This window comes from Petromyzon marinus, unplaced genomic scaffold, assembly GCF_048934315.1.
Source record: "Petromyzon marinus isolate PM22_M1 ecotype Great Lakes invasive population unplaced genomic scaffold, UKy_Petmar_22M1.pri1.0 PM_Scaffold_99, whole genome shotgun sequence".
Classification (NCBI taxonomy): domain Eukaryota; kingdom Metazoa; phylum Chordata; class Hyperoartia; order Petromyzontiformes; family Petromyzontidae; genus Petromyzon; species Petromyzon marinus.
This window is the reverse complement of record NW_027423709.1, coordinates 79,085-93,410: the sequence shown is the minus strand read 5'-3', so window position 1 is coordinate 93,410 and position 14,326 is coordinate 79,085.

The following is a 14,326-nucleotide window of genomic DNA, read 5'->3' as shown; positions in this document are numbered from 1 at the left end:
ATCATGCAATGCTGTAGTCATAGCAGGATACCACCGCAGTCAGTATGCAATGCTGTAGTCATAGCAGGATACCACCACAGTCAGCATGCAATGCTGTAGTCATTGCAGGATACCACCACAGTCAGCATGCAATGCTGTAGTCAAAGCAGGATACAACCACAGTCAGCATGCAATGCTGTAGTCATAGCAGGATACCACCACAGTCAGTATGCAATGCTGTCATCATAGCAGGTCCCACCACAGTCAGTATGCACTGCTGTAATCATAGCAGGTACCACGACAATATGCACTGCTGTAATCATAGCAGGTACCACAACAGCAGTTTCCACTGCTGTAATCATAGCAGGTACCACCAGTCAGTATGCACTGCTGTAATCATAGCAGGTACCACAGTAAGTATGCACTGCTGTAATCATAGCAGGATACCACCACCGTCAGCATGCATTACTGTAGTCATAGGAGGAAACCACCAGTCAGCATGCAATGCTGTAGTCATAGCAGGAGACCACCGCAGTCAGTATGCAATGCTGTAGTCATAGCAGGATACCACCACTGTCAGTATGCAATGCTGTAGTCATAGCAGGACACCACCAGTCAGCATGCAATGCTGTAGTCAAAGCAGGATACCACCACAGTCAGGATGCAATGCTGTAATCATAGCAGAATACCACCACAGTCAGTATGCAATGCTGTAGTCATAGCAGGATATCACCATAGTCAGCATGCACTGCTATAGTCATAGCAGGATACAACCACAGTCAGCATGCAATGCTGAAGTCATAGCAGGATACAACGGCAGTCAGCATGCAATGCTGTAGTCATAGCAGGATACCAACGCAGTCAGTATGCAATGCTGTAGTCAAAGCAGGATACCACTACCGTCAGTATGCAATGCTGTAGTCATAGCAGGATACCACCACAGTCAGCATGCGATGGTGTAGTCATAGCAGGATACCACCACCGTCAGTATGCAATGATGTAGTCATAGCAGGATACCACCACAGTCAGCATGTAATGCTGTAGTCATAGCAGGATACCTCCACAGTCAGCATACAATGCTGTAGTCATAGCAGGATACCAACACAGTCAGCATGCAATGCTTGAGTCATAGCAGGAAACGACCACAGTCAGCATGCAATGCTGTAGTCATAGCAGGATACCACCACAGTCAGCACGCAATGCTGTAGTCATAGCAGGATACCACCACAGTCAGCATGCAATGCTGTAGTCATAGCAGGATACCACCACAGTCAGCATCACAATGCTGTAGTCATAGCAGGATACCACCATAGTCAGCATGCACTGCTATAGTCATAGCAGGATACCACCACAGTCAGCATGCAATGCTGTAGTCATAGCAGGATACAACTACAGTCAGCATGCAATGCTGTAGTCATAGCAGGATACCACTGCAGTCAGTATGCAATGCTGTAGTCATAGCAGGATACCACCACAGTCAGCATGAAATGCTGTAGTCATAGCAGGATACCACCACAGTCAGCATGCAATGCTGTAGTCATAGCAGGATACCACCACAGTGAGCATGCACTGCTATAGTCATAGCAGGATACAACCACAGTCAGCATGCAATGCTCTAGTCATAGCAGGATACCACCACAGTCAGCATGCAATGCTGTAGTCATAGCAGGATACATCCACAGTCAGCATGCAATGCTGTAGTCATAGCAGGATACCACCACAGTCAGCATACAATGCTGTAGTCATAGCAGGATACAACCACAGTCAGCATGCAATGCTGTAGTCATAGCAGGATACCACCACAGTCAGTATGCAATGCTGTCATCATAGCAGGTCCCACCACAGTCAGTATGCACTGCTGTAATCATAGCATGTACCACGACAATATGCAGTGCTGTAATCATAGCAGGTACCACAACAGCAGTTTCCACTGCTGTAATCATAGCAGGTACCACCAGTCAGTATGCACTGCTGTAATCATAGCAGGTACCACAGTAAGTATGCACTGCTGTAATCATAGCAGGATACCACCACCGTCAGCATGCAATACTGTAGTCATAGCAGGAAACCACCAGTCAGCATGCAATGCTGTAGTCATAGCAGGAGACCACCGCAGTCAGTATGCAATGCTGTAGTCATAGCAGGATACCACCACTGTCAGTATGCAATGCTGTAGTCATAGCAGGATACCACCACAGTCAGTATGCAATGCTGTAGTCATAGCAGGACACCACCAGTCAGCATGCAATGCTGTAGTCATAGCAGGATACTACCACAGTCAGGATGCAATGCTGTAATCACAGCAGGATACCACCACAGTCAGTATGCAATGCTGTAGTCATAGCAGGATATCACCATAGTCAGCATGCACTGCTATAGTCATAGCAGGATACAACCACAGTCAGCATGCAATTCTGAAGTCATAGCAGGATACAACGGCAGTCAGCATGCAATGCTGTAGTCATAGCAGGAGACCACCGCAGTCAGTATGCAATGCTGTAGTCATAGCAGGATACCACCACAGTCAGTATGCAATGCTGTAGTCATTGCAGGACACCACCAGTCAGCATGCAATGCTGTAGTCATAGCAGGATACTACCACAGTCAGCATGCAATGCTGTAGTCATAGCAGGATACCACCACAGTCAGCATGCAATGCTGTAGTCATAGCAGGATACCACCACAGTCAGCATGCAATGCTGTAGTCATAGCAGGATACCACCACAGTCAGCATGTAATGCTGTCATCATAGTAGGTCCCACCACAGTCAGTATGCACTGCTGTAATCATAGCAGGTACCACGACAATATGCACTGCTGTAATCATAGCAGGTACCACAACAGCAGTTTCCACTGCTGTAATCATAGCAGGTACCACCAGTCAGTATGCACTGCTGTAATCATAGCAGGTACCACAGTAAGTATGCACTGCTGTAATCATAGCAGGATACCACCACCGTCAGCATGCATTACTGTAGTCATAGGAGGAAACCACCAGTCAGCATGCAATGCTGTAGTCATAGCAGGAGACCACCGCAGTCAGTATGCAATGCTGTAGTCATAGCAGGATACCACCACTGTCAGTATGCAATGCTGTAGTCATAGCAGGACACCTCCAGTCAGCATGCAATGCTGTAGTCAAAGCAGGATACCACCACAGTCAGGATGCAATGCTGTAATCATAGCAGAATACCACCACAGTCAGTATGCAATGCTGTAGTCATAGCAGGATATCACCATAGTCAGCATGCACTGCTATAGTCATAGCAGGATACAACCACAGTCAGCATGCAATGCTGAAGTCATAGCAGGATACAACGGCAGTCAGCATGCAATGCTGTAGTCATAGCAGGATACCAACGCAGTCAGTATGCAATGCTGTAGTCAAAGCAGGATACCACTACCGTCAGTATGCAATGCTGTAGTCATAGCAGGATACCAGCACAGTCAGCATGCGATGGTGTAGTCATAGCAGGATACCACCACCGTCAGTATGCAATGATGTAGTCATAGCAGGATACCACCACAGTCAGCATGCAATGCTGTAGTCATAGCAGGATACCTCCACAGTCAGCATACAATGCTGTAGTCATAGCAGGATACCAACACAGTCAGCATGCAATGCTTGAGTCATAGCAGGAAACGACCACAGTCAGCATGCAATGCTGTAGTCATAGCAGGTTACCACCACAGTCAGCACGCAATGCTGTAGTCATAGCAGGATACCACCACAGTCAGCATCACAATGCTGTAGTCATAGCAGGATACCACCATAGTCAGCATGCACTGCTATAGTCATAGCAGGATACCACCACAGTCAGCATGCAATGCTGTAGTCATAGCAGGATACAACTACAGTCAGCATGCAATGCTGTAGTCATAGCAGGATACCACCGCAGTCAGTATGCAATGCTGTAGTCATAGCAGGATACCACCACAGTCAGCATGAAATGCTGTAGTCATAGCAGGATACCACCACAGTCAGCATGCAATTCTGTAGTCATAGCAGGATACCACCACAGTGAGCATGCACTGCTATAGTCATAGCAGGATACAACCACAGTCAGCATGCAATGCTCTAGTCATAGCAGGATACCACCACAGTCAGCATGCAATGCTGTAGTCATAGCAGGATACATCCACAGTCAGCATGCAATGCTGTAGTCATAGCAGGATACCACCACAGTCAGCATACAATGCTGTAGTCATAGCAGGATACAACCACAGTCAGCATGCAATGCTGTAGTCATAGCAGGATACCACCACAGTCAGTATGCAATGCTGTCATCATAGCAGGTCCCACCACAGTCAGTATGCACTGCTGTAATCATAGCAGGTACCACGACAATATGCAGTGCTGTAATCATAGCAGGTACCACAACAGCAGTTTCCACTGCTGTAATCATAGCAGGTACCACCAGTCAGTATGCACTGCTGTAATCATAGCAGGTACCACAGTAAGTATGCACTGCTGTAATCATAGCAGGATACCACCACCGTCAGCATGCAATACTGTAGTCATAGCAGGAAACCACCAGTCAGCATGCAATGCTGTAGTCATAGCAGGAGACCACCGCAGTCAGTATGCAATGCTGTAGTCATAGCAGGATACCACCACTGTCAGTATGCAATGCTGTAGTCATAGCAGGATACCACCACAGTCAGTATGCAATGCTGTAGTCATAGCAGGACACCACCAGTCAGCATGCAATGCTGTAGTCATAGCAGGATACTACCACGGTCAGGATGCAATGCTGTAATCACAGCAGGATACCACCACAGTCAGTATGCAATGCTGTAGTCATAGCAGGATATCACCATAGTCAGCATGCACTGCTATAGTCATAGCAGGATACAACCACAGTCAGCATGCAATGCTGAAGTCATAGCAGGATACAACGGCAGTCAGCATGCAATGCTGTAGTCATAGCAGGATACCACCGCAGTCAGTATGCAATGCTGTAGTCATAGCAGGATACCACTACCGTCAGTATGCAATGCTGTAGTCATAGCAGGATACCACCACAGTCAGCATGCGATGCTGTAGTCATAGCAGGATACCACCACCGTCAGTATGCAATGCTGTAGTCATAGCAGGATACCACCACAGTCAGCATGTAATGCTGTAGTCACAGCAGGATACCACCACAGTCAGCATACAATGCTGTAGTCATAGCAGGATACCACCACAGTAAGCATGCAATGCTTGAGTCATAGCAGGAAACGACCACAGTCAGCATGCAATGCTGTAGTCATAGCAGGTTACCACCACAGTCAGAACGCAATGCTGTAGTCATAGCAGGATACCACCACAGTCAGCATGCAATGCTGTAATCATAGCAGGATACCACCACAGTCAGCATGCAATGCTGTAATCATAGCAGGATACCACCACAGTCAGCATCGCAATGCTATAGTCATAACAGGATACCACCACAGTCAGCATGCAATGCTGTAGTCATAGCAGGATACAACTACAGTCAGCATGCAATGCTGTAGTCATAGCTGGATACCACCGCAGTCAGTATGCAATGCTGAAGTTATAGAAGGATACCACTGCAGTCAGTATGCAATGCTGTAGTCATAGCAGGATACCACCACAGTGAGCATGCACAGCTATAGTCACAGCAGGATACCACCACAGTCAGCATACAATGCTGTAGTCATAGCAGGATACAACCACAGTCAGCATGCAATGCTGTAGTCATAGCAGGATACCACCACAGTCAGTATGCAATGCTGTCATCATAGCAGGTCCCACCACAGTCAGTATGCACTGCTGTAATCATAGCAGGTACCACGACAATATGCAGTGCTGTAATCATAGCAGTTACCTCAACAGCAGTTTCCACTGCTGTAATCATAGCAGGTACCACCAGTCAGTATGCACTGCTGTAATCTTAGCAGGTACCACAGTAAGTATGCACTGCTGTAATCATAGCAGGATACCACCACCGTCAGCATGCAATACTGTAGTCATAGCAGGAAACCACCAGTCAGCATGCAATGCTGTAGTCATAGCAGGAGACCACCGCAGTCAGTATGCAATGCTGTAGTCATAGCAGGATACCACCACTGTCAGTATGCAATGCTGTAGTCATAGCAGGATACCACCACAGTCAGTATGCAATGCTGTAGTCATAGCAGGACACCACCAGTCAGCATGCAATGCTGTAGTCATAGCAGGATACCACCACAGTCAGCATGTAATGCTGTAGTCACAGCAGGATACCACCACAGTCAGCATACAATGCTGTAGTCATAGCAGGATACCACCACAGTCAGCATGCAATGCTTGAGTCATAGCAGGAAACGACCACAGTCAGCATGCAATGCTGTAATCATAGCAGGATACCACCATAGTCAGCATGCACTGCTATAGTCATAACAGGATACCACCACAGTCAGCATGCAATGCTGTAGTCATAGCAGGATACAACTACAGTCAGCATGCAATGCTGTAGTCATAGCTGGATACCACCGCAGTCAGTATGCAATGCTGAAGTTATAGAAGGATACCACTGCAGTCAGTATGCAATGCTGTAGTCATAGCAGGATACCACCACAGTGAGCATGCACAGCTATAGTCATAGCAGGATACAACCACAGTCAGCATGCAATAGTGTAGTCATAGCAGGATACCACCACAGTCAGCATGCAATGCTGTAGTCATAGCAGGATACATCCACAGTCAGCATGCAATGCTGTAGTCATAGCAGGATACCACCACAGTCAGCATACAATGCTGTAGTCATAGCAGGATACAACCACAGTCAGCATGCAATGCTGTAGTCATAGCAGGATACCACCACAGTCAGTATGCAATGCTGTCATCATAGCAGGTCCCAACACAGTCAGTATGCACTGCTGTAATCATAGCAGGTACCATGACAATATGCAGTGCTGTAATCATAGCAGGTACCACATCAGCAGTTTCCACTGCTGTAATCATAGCAGGTACCACCAGTCAGTATGCACTGCTGTAATCATAGCAGGTACCACAGTAAGTATGCACTGCTGTAATCATAGCAGGATACCACCACCGTCAGCATGCAATACTGTAGTCATAGCAGGAAACCACCAGTCAGCATGCAATGCTGTAGTCATAGCAGGAGACCACCGCAGTCAGTATGCAATGCTGTAGTCATAGCAGGATACCACCACTGTCAGTATGCAATGCTGTAGTCATAGCAGGATACCACCACAGTCAGTATGCAATGCTGTAGTCATAGCAGGACACCACCAGTCAGCATGCAATGCTGTAGTCATAGCAGGATACTACCAAATTCAGGATGCAATGCTGTAATCACAGCAGGATCCCACCACAGTCAGTATGCAATGCTGTAGTCATAGCAGGATATCACCATAGTCAACATGCACTGCTATAGTCATAGCAGGATACAACCACAGTCAGCATGCAATGCTGAAGTCATAGCAGGATACAACGGCAGTCAGCATGCAATGCTGTAGTCATAGCAGGAGACCCCCGCAGTCAGTATGCAATGCTGTAGTCATAGCAGGCTACCACCACAGTCAGTATGCAATGCTGTAGTCATTGCAGGACACCACCAGTCAGCATGCAATGCTGTAGTCATAGCAGGATACTACCACAGTCAGCATGCAATGCTGTAGTCATAGCAGGATACCACCACAGTCAGCATGCAATGCTGTAGTCATAGCAGGATACCACCACAGTCAGCATGCAATGCTGTAGTCATAGCAGGATACCACCACAGTCAGCATGTAATGCTGTAGTCATAGCAGGATACCACCACAGTCAGCATACAATGCTGTAGTCATAGCAGGATACCACCAAAGTCAGCATGCAATGCTTGAGTCATAGCAGGAAACGACCACAGTCAGCATGCAATGCTGTAGTCATAGCAGGATACCACCACAGTCAGCAAGCAATGCTGTAGTCATAGCAGGATACCACCACAGTCAGCATGCAATGCTGTAGTCATTGCAGGATACCACCACAGTCAGCATGCAATGCTGTAGTCATAGCAGGATACAACCACAGTCATCATGCAATGCTGTAGTCATAGCAGGATACCACTGCAGTCAGTATGCAATGCTGTAGTCATAGCAGGACACCACCAGTCAGCATGCAATGCTGTAGTCAAAGCAGGATACCACCACAGTCAGGATGCAATGCTGTAATCATAGCAGAATACCACCACAGTCAGTATGCAATGCTGTAGTCATAGCAGGATATCACCATAGTCAGCATGCACTGCTATAGTCATAGCAGGATACAACCACAGTCAGCATGCAATGCTGAAGTCATAGCAGGATACAACGGCAGTCAGCATGCAATGCTGTAGTCATAGCAGGATACCAACGCAGTCAGTATGCAATGCTGTAGTCAAAGCAGGATACCACTACCGTCAGTATGCAATGCTGTAGTCATAGCAGGATACCACCACAGTCAGCATGCGATGGTGTAGTCATAGCAGGATACCACCACCGTCAGTATGCAATGATGTAGTCATAGCAGGATACCACCACAGTCAGCATGTAATGCTGTAGTCATAGCAGGATACCTCCACAGTCAGCATACAATGCTGTAGTCATAGCAGGATACCACCACAGTCAGCATGCAATGCTTGAGTCATAGCAGGAAACGACCACAGTCAGCATGCAATGCTGTAGTCATAGCAGGATACCACCACAGTCAGCACGCAATGCTGTAGTCATAGCAGGATACCACCACAGTCAGCATGCACTGCTATAGTCATAGCAGGATACCACCACAGTCAGCATGCAATGCTGTAGTCATAGCAGGATACCACCACAGTCAGCATCACAATGCTGTAGTCATAGCAGGATACCACCATAGTCAGCATGCACTGCTATAGTCATAGCAGGATACAACTACAGTCAGCATGCAATGCTGTAGTCATAGCAGGATACCACCGCAGTCAGTATGCAATGCTGAAGTTATAGAAGGATACCACTGCAGTCAGTATGCAATGCTGTAGTCATAGCAGGATACCACCACAGTCAGCATGAAATGCTGTAGTCATAGCAGGATACCACCACAGTCAGCATGCAATGCTGTAGTCATAGCAGGATACCACCACAGTGAGCATGCACTGCTATAGTCATAGCAGGATACAACCACAGTCAGCATGCAATGCTCTAGTCATAGCAGGATACCACCACAGTCAGCATACAATGCTGTAGTCATAGCAGGATACCACCACAGTCAGTATGCAATGCTGTCATCATAGCAGGTCCCACCACAGTCAGTATGCACTGCTGTAATCATAGCAGGTACCACGACAATATGCAGTGCTGTAATCATAGCAGGTACCACAACAGCAGTTTCCACTGCTGTAATCATAGCAGGTACAACCAGTCAGTATGCACTGCTGTAATCATAGCAGGTACCACAGTAAGTATGCACTGCTGTAATCATAGCAGGATACCACCACCGTCAGCATGCAATACTGTAGTCATAGCAGGAAACCACCAGTCAGCATGCAATGCTGTAGTCATAGCAGGAGACCACCGCAGTCAGTATGCAATGCTGTAGTCATAGCAGGATACCACCACTGTCAGTATGCAATGCTGTAGTCATAGCAGGATACCACCACAGTCAGTATGCAATGCTGTAGTCATAGCAGGACACCACCAGTCAGCATGCAATGCTGTAGTCATAGCAGGATACTACCACAGTCAGGATGCAATGCTGTAATCACAGCAGGATACCACCACAGTCAGTATGCAATGCTGTAGTCATAGCAGGATATCACCATAGTCAGCATGCACTGCTATAGTCATAGCAGGATACAACGGCAGTCAGCATGCAATGCTGTAGTCATAGCAGGATACCACCGCAGTCAGTATGCAATGCTGTAGTCATAGCAGGATACCACTACCGTCAGTATGCAATGCTGTAGTCATAGCAGGATACCACCACAGTCAGCATGCGATGCTGTAGTCATAGCAGGATACCACCACCGTCAGTATGCAATGCTGTAGTCATAGCAGGATACCACCACAGTCAGCATGTAATGCTGTAGTCACAGCAGGATACCACCACAGTCAGCATACAATGCTGTAGTCATAGCAGGATACCACCACAGTCAGCATGCAATGCTTGAGTCATAGCAGGAAACGACCACAGTCAGCATGCAATGCTGTAGTCATAGCAGGTTACCACCACAGTCAGAACGCAATGCTGTAGTCATAGCAGGATACCACCACAGTCAGCATGCAATGCTGTAATTATAGCAGGATACCACCACAGTCAGCATCGCAATGCTGTAGTCATAGCAGGATACCACCATAGTCAGCATGCACTGCTATAGTCATAACAGGATACCACCACAGTCAGCATGCAATGCTGTAGTCATAGCAGGATACAACTACAGTCAGCATGCAATGCTGTAGTCATAGCTGGATACCACCGCAGTCAGTATGCAATGCTGAAGTTATAGAAGGATACCACTGCAGTCAGTATGCAATGCTGTAGTCATAGCAGGATACCACCACAGTAAGCATGCACAGCTATAGTCACAGCAGGATACAACCACAGTCAGCATGCAATGCTGTAGTCATAGCAGGATACCACCACAGTCAGCATGCAATGCTGTAGTCATAGCAGGATACATCCACAGTCAGCATGCAATACTGTAGTCATAGCAGGATACCACCACAGTCAGTATGCAATGCTGTAGTCATAGCAGGACACCACCAGTCAGCATGCAATGCTGTAGTCATAGCAGGATACTACCACAGTCAGGATGCAATGCTGTAATCACAGCAGGATACCACCACAGTCAGTATGCAATGCTGTAGTCATAGCAGGATATCACCATAGTCAGCATGCACTGCTATAGTCATAGCAGGATACAACGGCAGTCAGCATGCAATGCTGTAGTCATAGCAGGATACCACCGCAGTCAGTATGCAATGCTGTAGTCATAGCAGGATACCACTACCGTCAGTATGCAATGCTGTAGTCATAGCAGGATACCACCACAGTCAGCATGCGATGCTGTAGTCATAGCAGGATACCACCACCGTCAGTATGCAATGCTGTAGTCATAGCAGGATACCACCACAGTCAGCATGTAATGCTGTAGTCACAGCAGGATACCACCACAGTCAGCATACAATGCTGTAGTCATAGCAGGATACCACCACAGTCAGCATGCAATGCTTGAGTCATAGCAGGAAACGACCACAGTCAGCATGCAATGCTGTAGTCATAGCAGGTTACCACCACAGTCAGAACGCAATGCTGTAGTCATAGCAGGATACCACCACAGTCAGCATGCAATGCTGTAATTATAGCAGGATACCACCACAGTCAGCATCGCAATGCTGTAGTCATAGCAGGATACCACCATAGTCAGCATGCACTGCTATAGTCATAACAGGATACCACCACAGTCAGCATGCAATGCTGTAGTCATAGCAGGATACAACTACAGTCAGCATGCAATGCTGTAGTCATAGCTGGATACCACCGCAGTCAGTATGCAATGCTGAAGTTATAGAAGGATACCACTGCAGTCAGTATGCAATGCTGTAGTCATAGCAGGATACCACCACAGTAAGCATGCACAGCTATAGTCACAGCAGGATACAACCACAGTCAGCATGCAATGCTGTAGTCATAGCAGGATACCACCACAGTCAGCATGCAATGCTGTAGTCATAGCAGGATACATCCACAGTCAGCATGCAATACTGTAGTCATAGCAGGATACCACCACAGTCAGCATACAATGCTGTAGTCATAGCAGGATACAACCACAGTCAGCATGCAATGCTGTAGTCATAGCAGGATACCACCACAGTCAGTATGCAATGCTGTCATCATAGCAGGTCCCACCACAGTCAGTATGCACTGCTGTAATCATAGCAGGTACCACGACAATATGCAGTGCTGTAATCATAGCAGTTACCTCAACAGCAGTTTCCACTGCTGTAATCATAGCAGGTACCACCAGTCAGTATCCACTGCTGTAATCATAGCAGGTACCACAGTAAGTATGCACTGCTGTAATCATAGCAGGATACCACCACCGTCAGCATGCAATACTGTAGTCATAGCAGGAAACCACCAGTCAGCATGCAATGCTGTAGTCATAGCAGGAGACCACCGCAGTCAGTATGCAATGCTGTAGTCATAGCAGGATACCACCACTGTCAGTATGCAATGCTGTAGTCATAGCAGGATACCACCACAGTCAGTATGCAATGCTGTAGTCATAGCAGGACACCACCAGTCAGCATGCAATGCTGTAGTCATAGCAGGATACTACCACAGTCAGGATGCAATGCTGTAATCACAGCAGGATACCACCAAAGTCAGTATGCAATGCTGTAGTCATAGCAGGATATCACCATAGTCAGCATGCACTGCTATAGTCATAGCAGGATACAACCACAGTCAGCATGCAATGCTGAAGTCATAGCAGGATACAACGGCATTCAGCATGCAATGCTGTAGTCATAGCAGGAGACCACCGCAGTCAGTATGCAATGCTGTAGTCAAAGCAGGATACCACCACTGTCAGTATGCAATGCTGTAGTCATAGCAGGATACCACCACAGTCAGTATGCAATTCTGTAGTCATAGCAGGACACCACCAGTCAGCATGCAATGCTGTAGTCATAGCAGGATACTACCACAGTCAGGATGCAATGCTGTAATCACAGCAGGATACCACCACAGTCAGTATGCAATGCTGTAGTCATAGCTGGATATCACCATAGTCAGCATGCACTGCTATAGTAATAGCAGGATACAACCACAGTCAGCATGCAATGCTGAAGTCATAGCAGGATACAACGGCAGTCAGCATGCAATGCTGTAGTCATAGCAGGATACCACCGCAGTCAGTATGCAATGCTGTAGTCATAGCAGGATACCACTACCGTCAGTATGCAATGCTGTAGTCATAGCAGGATACCACCACAGTCAGCATGCGATGCTGTAGTCATAGCAGGATACCACCACCGTCAGTATGCAATGCTGTAGTCATAGCAGGATACCACCACAGTCAGCATGTAATGCTGTAGTCATAGCAGGATACCACCACAGTCAGCATACAATGCTGTAGTCATAGCAGGATACCACCACAGTCAGCATGCAATGCTTGAGTCATAGCAGGAAACGACCACAGTCAGCATGCAATGCTGTAGTCATAGCAGGTTACCACCACAGTCAGAACGCAATGCTGTAGTCATAGCAGGATACCACCACAGTCAGCATGCAATGCTGTAATCATAGCAGGATACCACCACAGTCAGCATCGCAATGCTGTAGTCATAGCAGGATACCACCATAGTCAGCATGCACTGCTATAGTCATAACAGGATACCACCACAGTCAGCATGCAATGCTGTAGTCATAGCAGGATACAACTACAGTCAGCATGCAATGCTGTAGTCATAGCTGGATACCACCGCAGTCAGTATGCAATGCTGAAGTTATAGAAGGATACCACTGCAGTCAGTATGCAATGCTGTAGTCATAGCAGGATACCACCACAGTGAGCATGCACAACTATAGTCATAGCAGGATACAACCACAGTCAGCATGCAATGCTGTAGTCATAGCAGGATACCACCACAGTCAGCATGCAATGCTGTAGTCATAACAGGATACATCCACAGTCAGCATGCAATGCTGTAGTCATAGCAGGATACCACCACAGTCAGCATACAATGCTGTAGTCATAGCAGGATACAACCACAGTCAGCATGCAATGCTGTAGTCATAGCAGGATACCACCACAGTCAGTATGCAATGCTGTCATCATAGCAGGTCCCACCACAGTCAGTATGCACTGCTGTAATCATAGCAGGTACCACGACAATATGCAGTGCTGTAATCATAGCAGGTACCACAACAGCAGTTTCCACTGCTGTAATCATAGCAGGTACCACCAGTCAGTATGCACTGCTGTAATCATAGCAGGTACCACAGTAAGTATGCACTGCTGTAATCATAGCAGGATACCACCACCGTCAGCATGCAATACTGTAGTCATAGCAGGAAACCACCAGTCAGCATGCAATGCTGTAGTCATAGCAGGAGACCACCGCAGTCAGTATGCAATGCTGTAGTCATAGCAGGATACCACCACTGTCAGTATGCAATGCTGTAGTCATAGCAGGATACCACCACAGTCACTATGCAATGCTGTAGTCATAGCAGGACACCACCAGTCAGCATGCAATGCTGTAGTCATAGCAGGATACTACCACAGTCAGGATGCAATGCTGTAATCACAGCAGGATACCACCACAGTCAGTATGCAATGCTGTAGTCATAGCAGGATATCACCATAGTCAGCATGCACTGCTATAGTCATAGCAGG